We start from the raw sequence: 12,232 nt of genomic DNA, 5'->3' as shown, positions 1-12,232 counted from the left end.
GCGCTTTCCCTTACCATGTCTCAGAGATACTAATCTCAAAGCACAATACACAGTTGACAATGAAGCGAGGCGCTTGCACTAGGATGCTCAGTGACAGAATAATTATTGACAGAATTAACCTCAAAGTCTCAGTGTTTCGAGGCGAGTGTTCTAGAATTCCACAAGTTCTCTGTATCTTCAGCGGTGAACTACACGTGATCACTGGTGATCCCACTGAAGGTGCTGATCTTGACCGATCTTACGGTACGTTGGACGTTGGCTGAGAACGTCTTACTGTGAAGCTGTCACATTTACCACCACTGACGAGAACTACAGATCTGAGTCCACTGATGAACCCCTGACGGAACGAAGGTGTCAAGATACGATACAGTAAGAAAACTGGAAAGAAAGAAAGATTTGACGGAACCTAAAGTACTACAGATGATTGTAGAAACTGTTGAAAGTGTTGTGTCTACACCATAGCAAAAGTAGAATTCCATATTCTGATCTTTCTCTTGAATTACCTGGGTGGGATGGATGTGCCCTTGGTGTTCACTAAGTAATTAAGCATCCTTTGTTTACAGTAATGAGTCTCTAGAAGTGGCCAATCATGAGGCACTGAGTGGTGGCAGTTAAGTTTGTTGTCAACAACGAACGCATTGATATGTTTATTTCTGACCCACACACCGTACATGCCTTGCTCAGGTCTCCTCACTCTCAGTACACAAAGATAGTAAGAGTCATCAGAATACTCCATATCTTTTTCTAGCCAGAAAAAGCAACTCATAATTAGATTCCTCTGGATATCCTCACACACTGGATGACGTACATATGACCTACACATGTCCAACATAGCCTGATCTAAGTCAAATATTTTTCTTAGACTAAATATGTCAAGTAATCCTATTAAAAGGCACCAGACAAAGGACTCATCTGATAATAATGTAGTGGCTGGGTGGCTCATTCCCTGAGAACATAATTATGAAAGCCTTTGATCTTGCCTGTGATAACTTACACACGGTGAACGCTAGAACAAAACTTGATAATGTTAAAGCAAGAATAAACTTGGTTATACATACATGTGGCAAGTGCTTTATAAAGAACTTGGTTATAAATTCATGCCCCAAGTTATCAATAAGTGACTTAGCTATAGATATATGTGACAAGTTGTTGATAAAGAACTTGGCCATAGATAGATGTGGCAATTTGTTGATAAATAACTTGGCTGCAGATACTTGTGGCAAATTGTTGATAAAGAACTTGGCTATAGATACGTGACAGGTTGTTGATGAAGAACCAGCACCACATATCAAGAAATGTAAAGCGTTTCAGTAACTTTGTCAGCACACACTAGACCAATACGATGTCCTCCTGGTAACTCAAGACCGTCTGACAGCGTCCACCTGGGAGGTGTGTTACCATCCCTGAGACTCTGCTGCTAAGTTGTCCTGAATCAGATTATTTCATTTCTCTGCTATAATCACTGGATTATACCACCTAGTTATATCAATTTGCTTTATGATAATTATGTATAATATCATATAATGAGAGATGTATGTTTTAATCAACACCCTCCCCTCCGTCTGTGGCTATGTGGCCATATTAAGCTCTTCCTCCTCCGCCAGCCAGACTCAGTTCCCCCGACACCTGACCCTGATGATCAGGACGCTTCACCCAGCAGCCCTCTATAGTGGCGAGGCTCTGGCACGAGCAGGAAGTTTTATAGTTCAGTAGATACGATGATGATGTTAAGAAAATGGATTTCTAGGTGAGAATTTAGTTATCAAAACAAATGATTGAGCTTGTTCTCTATAGCAGCCGACATGGTATAGACAGATGTATACTCCAGTCTAAGTCATGTCAGTTAGTAGGGAAGATGATGACAATCATAACAGAGTGGAGGAGGAGGAGGGGTTGATACCTGTGTGATGTGTGGTCTGTACCTGCATTACATTGCATGACTTCCTGTACTTCCCTCCATTACTCATCATTTACTGTCAAGAATAAAACTGTGTTTGCTTGAGGAAGAGATGATGAGAGAAATGTTGTTGCCATCATGAGAGGCCAGGTGGCTCTGGTCTAGACGACTGCTCCATCAATAACCCCACACAGTCCAGCCTCAACACCTGTCCTCCTCCTTCAAGTCTAAAGACTGAGCATCCGTCATGTGACCGCTCGACCCTGAGGGGGAGCAATGCAAGTCTTGGGACGTAGAGATGCATGACATCATCATCTTCCCACGCATTCATCAAGGTCGTGTACCTGTACAAGGATATCCTCCGTCTCACTATCTCACAAGGAGGCCATACATAGCACACCTGCTGAAGCTGTTCTCATGAGGAGTTCTGACGTTGTTTAATGACTCATTAGGCTGTTCCTGTGAGAGGAAGGTTAACGATGTCACGTGTTGCTATTTATAGGTAAGATGAGGACAGCTGTGATTAATGGGTCGTTAACTGGAAGTTATGAACTCTAAAGAGCAGCTGTTAGCTGGGTAAGACGCTGTTAAAGTTTGATGTTCTTAACATGTTTGACAAAGTGTATTTGATCTATATATCAGCATAGAATTCCTCTGGAAAGCAACAAAAATAACAATCAAATAAATCAAGATCACAATAATTGAAGAAAACAAAGTGTTATTTTTGTGGCCAGGTTCCTTAGTATAAAACAACGGAAAATAAGTATTCAACAGATATAGAACGCGACATGTGAAATATGCAGCAAAGCAAGAAGAACAATGCCTTTGTGAAATCATGGCTGCTGATGGTTCAAGTATACAGTCGAGGTGTGCCACCAGGTGCTGGTCACATCCTAAACTCCAGTACAGATAAAAGTACAAAACTTCTAACTAAATATACGAGCGGATAAGTAAATTTTGTGTATGTTATTGTAGATTATGTCTGTTGATATTCGTATAATTGTGACTGATGTATTTCCTATGACTGTCTCATCTCCCTTATCCTCACTCATATTCAACTACACGTATCACTCCGCTGGTGACCTACCTACAAATACCCTCTTTAAGTATGAAGGAAACGGCGATACAGTGTTATCATTACGGAGGAGACCGGGCCTGACCGTCGTGTATCAAGACTTGCACATTCCCTTCTGAGAGCTCGCACAGGTCGCTTGGTCTCGTCTGTTTCCTCAGTAAGACTGCCTGATCCAGGAGCTCGATCATCAACCCTGACCCGCTAACTCTACTTGCAACACTGCCTGGTAAGGATAGTCAGGTAGACGAGCCTGACAGGTGAGCTAGACAGCCCAGGTTGGTGACTTAGCCAGGTATGATTGTCATGTAAGTCAGTCGGGTCATGCGGCCAGGTAACTCAACCAGGTAAAACGATCTGATAACTCAACCAGCTGGAGTGGCCTGGTACCTCAACCAGGTGGTGAAGCTTGGGAGCCCAGCCAGGTAGAGTGGCCTGGTACCTCAGCCAGGTGGTGAAGCCTAGTAGCCCAGGCAGTTAGAGTGGCCTGGTACCTCAACCAGGTGGTGAAGCTTGGTAGCCCAGCCAGGTAGAGTGGCCTGGTACCTCAGCCAGGTGGTGAAGTCGAGCACTTCATCCAGGCAAAGCTGTCTGGCAGTTCGGACAGGGAGAAGATAAAGCAACGCACAACCTCACACTCAGGCAAAACTGGTGGCTGGCTCAGCCAGGTAGCATGACTTGCTAACTCTCCCAGGAAACACGGTCTGGTAGCTTAGGTAGGATGCAGTGTCTGGTAGCTTAGGTAGGATGCAGTGTCTGGTAGCTTAGGTAGGATGCAGTGTCTGGTAGCTTAGGTAGGATGCAGTGTCTGGTAGCTTGGTCTGATAGCTTAGGTAGGATGCAGCGTCTGGTAGCTTGGTCTGGTAGCTTAGGTAGGATGCAGCGTCTGGTAGCTTGGTCTGGTAGCACAGCTTAGTAACACAGGCAGGTAGCATGGTCAAGTAACTCAGTCAGGTAACACACTCTTATTGCTCAGTCAAGGAACATGACCCGCGGAGCACAGAAAAGTAGCATAGGCTGTGAACTCAACCTAGCTACTTAGCCGGATAACACGGCCTGGTAATCAGCCATGTAGCTTGATCTGTTTGCTCAGCTGGGTAACATGGCTTGGTAACTCAGCTAAATAGATGGATGTGGTAACTCAATCGAGTAGTACAGCTTAACAACTAGGCTAAGTAATGCTGTCTGGTAGCTCAACCAGGTACAACATCCACATAGCTTAAGCAGGTAGCACAGCCATGTAGCATAACCAGGTAGCACAGTCATGTAGCATAACCAGGTAGCACGGCCATGTAGCATAACCAGGTAGCACAGTCATGTAGCATAACCAGGTAGCACAGTCATGTAGCATAACCAGGTAGCACGGCCATGTTGCTTAGCCAGGTAGCACGGTCATGTAGCATAACCAGGTAGCACAGTCATGTAGCATAACCAGGTAGCACGGCCATGTAGCTCAGCCATGTAGCTTAGCCAGGTAGCACAGCCATGTAGCATAACCAGGTAGCACAGCCATGTAGCATAACCAGGTAGCACAGTCATGTAGCATAACCAGGTAACACAGTCATGTAGCATAACCAGGTAACACAGTCATGTAGCATAACCAGGTAGCACAGCCATGTAGCTTAGCCAGGTAGCACAGCCATGTAGCTTAGCCAGGTAGCACAGCCATGTAGCATAACCAGGTAGCACAGCCATGTAGCATAACCAGGTAGCACAGTCTTGTAGCATAACCAGGTAACACAGCCATGTAGCATAACCAGGTAGCACAGCCATGTAGCATAACCAGGTAGCACAGTCATGTAGCATAACCAGGTAACACAGTCATGTAGCATAACCAGGTAACACAGTCATGTAGCATAACCAGGTAGCACAGCCATGTAGCTTAACCAGGTAGCACAGCCATGTAGCATAACCAGGTAGCACAGCCATGTAGCATAACCAGGTAGCACGGCCATGTAGCATAACCAGGTAGCACAGCCATGTAGCATAACCAGGTAGCACAGCCATGTAGCATAACCAGGTAGCACAGTCATGTAGCATAACCAGGTAGCACAGTCATGTAGCTTAACCAGGTAGCACGGCCAAGTAACATAACCAGGTAGCATAGTCATGTAGCATAACCAGGTAGCACAGCCATGTAGCATAACCAGGTAGCACAGTCATGTAGCATAACCAGGTAGCAGAGTCATGTAGCTTAGCCAGGTAGCACAGCCATGTAGCTTAGCCAGGTAGCACGGCCATGTAGCATAACCAGGTAGCACGGCCATGTAGCATAACCAGGTAGCACAGTCATGTAGCATAACCAGGTAGCACGGCCATGTAGCATAACCAGGTAGCACAGCCATGTAGCTTAGCCAGGTAGCACGGCTATGTAGCATAACCAGGTAGCACAGTCATGTAGCATAACCAGGTAGCACAGTCATGTAGCTTAGCCAGGTAGCACGGCTATGTAGCATAACCAGGTAGCACAGTCATGTAACTCCTTCAGAGCAGATAGCTCGTCTCTGTAACTCAAGTAAGCAAGACAGTGAGGCAGCTGACGTGATGGTTCAGGTCAGTGGCACGGCTCATTACCCTGGCCAGGGAGGCTGGTTTGGACACTGGCACAGTGCTCCATCTTGGCTGGTTGTCCGGGCAGATAGTTCAGCTGGTCTTCTGGTCTGCTGCTCCACCTCACCGCCTGGCCTGTAGCTCCTCTTGTTGCTTTACTTGATTACCCGGCAACATAGTAGGTCCACCATGGCTGCCTTGCTAGACAAGTTAGACCAGAATGTTCAACATAGTTACCCTGTGTGATGATCCAGTCTGGGTAGGGCGTTTGGCATCCTTGCCTGGTAGCCAGGCTGGATGTCAGCTTGGCTGCTGACGTAGTGGTTCATCCAGATACTTTGGCTGGATCTGAGGTCAGCTGGTCCACCTCAGCTGCTGGTCATGGGAGACCAGCCGGGCAGACCAGCTTAGTTGTGTCGCTCGGTGATCCAGCTGGGTTTTCTCTCCTGGTATAAGGTAGTCTGGTCACATGTCCCACCAGTAGCCCAGTAGTCCTGTACTGGCTATACAGCGTAGCCCCGGCCCTCAGCAAGCCTGCCTTGGGGTCGAGTCTCAACACACGTCCATAATCTAGAAACTTGAAGTATTTACCAGACATTCCGACCTCCCCTGTCACCCACAACTCACCCTGGTACGTCGTGGACCATATAATTCACAGGTTCCATCTCCCAAGGGTGGAAACACTCAGCCCTCATACTGCACTAAAGTTACTGTAAGACTAATGATAGAGAGATGAAATACATATATGATTATAAGTATACTTTGTTCTTTTTTCGAGGGTAGATACGAACAGAGAACTGCGAGGTTGTTCTCATTTCTAATTTTGGGTTCCAGAAAGAAGGCAGCATCACACAGACACATATACATAATGAAAGACAATATCAGGAAAACAAGACAGAAAATGTGGAGACTGACACAACTCAAACACTAAATTTCACATCAGAAATCCAGAATGACACGAAGCAAGAGCGGAGAAACAGAAGCTCACTAAGTGGCTGTGGTTAAGGTGGCCACCTGGTGCAGCACCCACCCACCACCTGCCTGATGAAGCTGGTCCCTGGTTGTGTGAGGCTGGCTGCCTCGGTTAGTGTGGAGAGGCTGCGTCCATTACTCTGTCCTGATTATGAGACTCGTGTGTCAATATTCAGCTGTTGCTCCTTCCTCAAACCCATTACCACCACTAATGTGTACACTAGCCTCGACATAGTTGGCTCTCACAAGATCTAGTTTATTCTCCAATAATTACACACACACACACACACACACACACACACACACACACACACACACACACACACACACACACACACACACACACACATATCTACAGATGTCTATGTTATTCGTTTTCTGTAATTTCCTGTTATTTTGACAAAACTGAGATGCTACTGCAACTGAGAATGACTCCCAAAAGAGACATGGTCCATTATAATGCATGATACCCATATAACACTGAAGAACTGTTTATGATACCCAAAGAAATGACACATCAGTTTTTCATCCTAGAATATCAACTGTCAGACCAAACATTACTCAATTACTCAGAGAAATTCTCTAAGAGTAGCGGGGAAACATCATGTAGGAGATGCAGGTTGTGGTGACATGATGTCCCGGCTTCCCTGGTCACCTCAGTGAGTCAGATGACTGCTGCCCCTAACACTGCCTGAGACATATTGCCACAATAACCATGGCCACAACCTCAACCACTCTCACATTCCACACAAATCCTCAATCTATATTCCTTCCTTCCCAGAGTCTACGTAACGACTGAGAGACACAAAGGCAGGAATATTTACTCCTAGCGAGTCATAGAACTGGAACAGGAAATGTCAGTCCTTGTATAACATACTGGCGTCGTATCTGGTTAATAACCAAGGCTGTCCCGTGGTAGTGGGTCAGGTTGTGCTCTTACAACTTACGTTGCTACACAGTTACTTGTGGATGTTGTGGACAACTATAAGTGCACCTGGATACAAACAGTTCCACTCAAACCTCGCGACCTGAGATGCCTTTTCAGGTGCTTAGTGATCTGTTCACTTCCTCATCCTTAACAAGATGATCTAATCACCTCATCGGTAGAGTCAGTGTTGTGCCAATATGTAACAACGATTCTTGAACCGTCATCTTTGTTGATTCCAACACGTCCATGTTTGATGACGACTCAGATTTGAGGTTTGTAAACCATCCATCTCACGACGACTCTGTGTGAAACCCGGAGTCTTACAGATGTGGTGCAAATGCAGAGTTGAATATATAAAGCAGATATAGAATCGCAATATGAGAGTCGTTTTAATTATGTTGTGTGTGTGTGTGTGTGTGTGTGTGTGTGTGTGTGTGTGTGTGTGTGTGTGTGTATGTTTTCCGCCGCAAGACGGCTCCACCACAGTATAGTTTTGCGCTAGTACCAACTACACCTCGGAGTCATCTACAGCACTTTGAATAGCAGAGAAAAAACCCTTATGAATGTGAGGAATTCTGCTCAACAGGGAGGTCGATATGATTTGCCAATGTCAATGTGTTGTGGTCAGGTGGGTAGTGAAAGCTATGAGACCACGTCCTGATAGCTTTAATTACAATGATATAAGAAGATATTAAGTAGTGCCCAACCTTGCATGGATTTCAGACCAAATTCTTGAGTAGACTTAGTCGCTCTGCTTTGTTGATATCGCGTCAGTGATTGATCAAGATGTGTTTATTAGCGCTCTGCAATGACGATGTTGATTAGCGTGTCGCCCATCGCGCCACCACATTATCATAATATCCTCTTATATCACTGTCACTCAGGTTACGTATTTGAATGATTGTGTTTTCCTCCTGGGTCAACATAAACTGCGAAGGTCTAAGGGTGTCCGACTCAGCCCAAGTGATTAATTTCTAAGATCAACACGGAGACCCAGAAGTGCGCCTGCCTCTGCTGGAGTTGATGACGACCTTGCTGTTGTCAGCGTGACCAAAGCTGCTCCAGAGTCATCATTAACTTGTGGCAGATCGTCCATAAGACTGAGGCTGACACATGGTAAACAAACGTGATCCATCAGCCCCCCATGTATGTATTCATCCTCCCTCGATAGACGATCAGTATATCATCTCCTTCCCTCTTTCCCCTTTTTCAATTCCACTCATTCCTGCAATACTTGTTGCTGACTATGGTAGGGTAATAGAGGTATACATCATGGCAGCTTTGAGCTGAACCCATCACTGGCGATATGATCAATAAGGCAGCTCAAACAATGACTTTCATCCCCTGTGGTTGACATTGTATAGCGCATGTCCACAAGAAACTCACCGATCATATTGTACGAATGATTTAGTATAATTCAGCTGGAATCTACAGTTCCTGCATGGCACCCAGGGGTCTCCCATTGTCAGAATGTATAACTGGAAAAATATGAACCCGTTTATGTGAGTGAGGTTATCACGCTGGTCAACCGTACACTTTACCGACACTGAGACTTAGCTAAATATTCAGCCAACGACATAAAGCTTCATGTCTTGAGTCGGATGTAGTAGCCTTTAATGACCCTAGCCACTGTCATCTGTTACTTCCCACTCCTCACTCGTTTATCAGCAATGTTTTGCCTCCCACATACAGAAGAGATAACCGTAAAAATAAGGTAGCTATACTATATGTGCCATCACCTCTTAGCAGTAAACTGTATTGATTTATCTTTATCTTTATACTATAATGAGTCAGTGTTTGACATCACCTTTACTTTTCGATGATATACCTCCACTTTGACACGATCAAGCAGGTGGGCAGCATATGTTCTTAGTCGACAAAAGAAGAGAGAGACATTCTATGGAGGAGTTATGCGAGTAAACCACTGAACATTAGCGAGATATAACTATATTCATATGGCTCACGAAAGATACAGTGAGAATAACTTGTATATAACATTAAGAGTTATCCTGAAGTATTTCATTATTTGATCAGACAAGCTGAATGTTAAGGACCAGTTTTTGCTAATAAAGGTTGATGATGTAAACATTTTCGAGACTGGGAAAGATGTATGTGAAGAAATGAATAGAAAAGTTTCTGCCTGTGTTCATTAGTGAGAACATGGGACCTCCAGAGAGAGATGGTGATCCAGATGGACAGAAGTTGGATGATACTGATGTTGATGAAGAAGAAATTGCTATAATGTTGAAAGTACTGGATAAGAGTAAATCCTCAGGACCATGTACAACACTTACAAGGATACTGAAGGTGTGTGAGCCGGAGTTTACTGAGTCTTTAATGATCTTGTTCAGAGTCAAATTTCCCGAGAGGTTGGAAGTGTGTAGATATTGCTACATTATGCAAGAAAGGATCTTCACACAGTGTTCTAAACTACAGACTAGTGTCGCTGACAAACAACGAGTGCAAAATATTAGAAACAAAAATAACTGGGAGAGACATTCCGAATATATTGATGATATCAACATCTTAAATGATATGTTGTCTGTACTTCGCGGTTGAAGATCATGTATTATTAACAAAAAAGATTTCTGAGGCGAGAAATTAGTACAACTGAGAGATGGATGGAGTGTATTCCTCTGTATTTTGCAAAAGCAGGTCTTATGTTGACACGTAGCAGGTCAACAGCAGGAACGAGGAAGCAGACCAGTATCATTATGGAGATGGGAAGATGGATGAGGAAATATTCAGCTGCAGGAGTGATGAGGAGAGTGGTAAGGAGGAGCTGCTGCTGCTGCTGTTCATCCTGGGAGGTAGTCACTGGTGGAGTGCCACAAGGCTCCAGCTTGGGTTCGACTCTGTTGATGACGTACTGGAGGGACTAAGATGACCTGGTGGTGTGGTTGTGGATCATGTAGAATAACACTCAGAAATTGGTCATGTGAAAGACTGTAAGGAATCTAGATTAGAAGTCGAAAATCCTCATTTTTCGTCCGCATGCGGCCAGGGATGTTATATATGGTGTCGTCCGCATGCGGCCAGGGATGTTATATATGGTGTCATCCGCATGCGGCCAGGGATGTTATAGATGGTGTCGTCCGCATGCGGCCAGGGATGTTATAGATGGTGTCGTCCGCATGCGGCCAGGATTAACGTTATACATATGGTGTCGTCTGCATGTGGCCAGGATGTTATCTATGGTGTCGTCCGCATGCGGCCAAGGATGTTATATACAGTGTTGTCCGCATGCGGCCAGGATGTTATATATGGTGTCGTCCGCATGCGGGCTGGGATGTTATAGATGGTGTCGTCCGCATGCGGCCAGAGATGTTATAGATGGTGTCGTCCGCATGCGGCCAGAGATGTTATACACGATGTCGTCCGCATGCGGCCAGGATGTTATCTATGGTGTCGTCCGCATGCGGCCAGGGATGTTATCTATGGTGTCGGCAGGACGACTTACTGAATGTATGATGTGTGGCCAGCAAACTGGAGAAGGTGACCAAGTCTGATTAATTACATTTTTGGTTAAAAAAAAGAGATAGTGACGAATTGAAACGCTCGGGAGAAGGACGAATCATTCTGAAATAATCGCATTACGTTATAAACGTGTCCTGCTTTTATTGCTATTTACTTGGTCGTGCAAAAAGAAAACAAGTTTTATGTTACTTTTTAAATCTGCTGGTTTTTTGTGCTTATCTAATTTTAGTTCCGTATATCTGTATGTACAATACAGTTCTGTATTTGTGTTCACTTAATATCAATTCATTGATGTAGTTTATGACACATGATCCATGATCACAGCGCGTGGCAGTTGTGACCGACCACTGATTACTTCCTGGTAATGTGGCCGACCAGTTCATAAAGGCTGGTGACCCCTGATCTAGATGCTCGTGTGTCTAGGCAGGATAAGTGATCTAGATGCTCGTATGTCTAGGCAGGATAAGTGATCTAGATGCTCGTATGTCTGGGCAGGATAAGTGATCTAGATGCTCGTATGTCTGGGCAGGATAAGTGATCTAGATGCTCGTATGTCAGGGCAGGATAAGTGATCTAGATGCTCGTATGTCAGGGCAGGATAAGTGATCTAGATGCTCGTATGTCAGGGCAGGATAAGTGATCTAGATGCTCGTATGTCAGGGCAGGATAAGTGATTTAGATGCTCGTATGTCTAGGCAGGATAAGTGAGTTATGGAATCTAATCAGTAAATGTCATGACCTAAGAAAGGGCAGAGGATGTGGAAGACTTAGATGCTATTATCACTGTTATATCTCGTGAAATTCTATAGTGAGGCTGTAAATGATCCTACATTGTTATGGTCGTTTGGTTTGTGGAAGAGAAACATTCATTACGTTGAAGATCTAATGTTTAACTTAACATGACATTTAGCTTATTGATAAGAAGCGAAAAGCACGTTAATGAATATGAAGAATTAGCCTGTCACAGATACTGGACGACCATACACTAGTTTTCCCACAATTGTGCAACTGCTCGTCTTCCCCCTTCCTCCTTGAACTATAATCTTTTACCGATTGATTCTTGATCGATAATTCCATCACCAGGAAAGCCTCACCAACGAAACGTGATAACAAGACACTCTGGCTCAAGCTGCTGGTAGACAGATCACTATGTTGTGATCATGGTTGAGGAACTCACTCACTATAATGAACAGAACAAATATACAAGTGACGCAAGAGATATATAATGTGCAAGTTTGCCTGCAGTCACAATGTTGTTCCCGCCAGTGTGTGGCCTGGTAGGTGAAGTGGTGACGGGCGTCACGTGTGAACTACCGTAGGATGTAAGAGTTAGCTT

General features: G+C 44.6%; 1 protein-coding gene across 1 annotated transcript in view; it reads right to left on the bottom strand.

The window, feature by feature from the left end:
* The window catches only part of LOC139747606 (glutamate receptor ionotropic, kainate 2-like), a 775,400-nt gene that overhangs the window by 610,205 nt on the left and 152,963 nt on the right, over positions 1-12,232 (bottom strand). The gene's annotated exons all lie outside the window — the stretch shown is intronic.

Source organism: Panulirus ornatus, chromosome 69 (genome assembly GCF_036320965.1).
Source record: "Panulirus ornatus isolate Po-2019 chromosome 69, ASM3632096v1, whole genome shotgun sequence".
In the NCBI taxonomy this organism is placed as follows: Eukaryota; Metazoa; Arthropoda; class Malacostraca; order Decapoda; family Palinuridae; genus Panulirus; species Panulirus ornatus.
The sequence above is the reverse complement of the archived record's forward strand: the minus strand, read 5'-3'. Positions and strand labels throughout refer to the sequence as shown.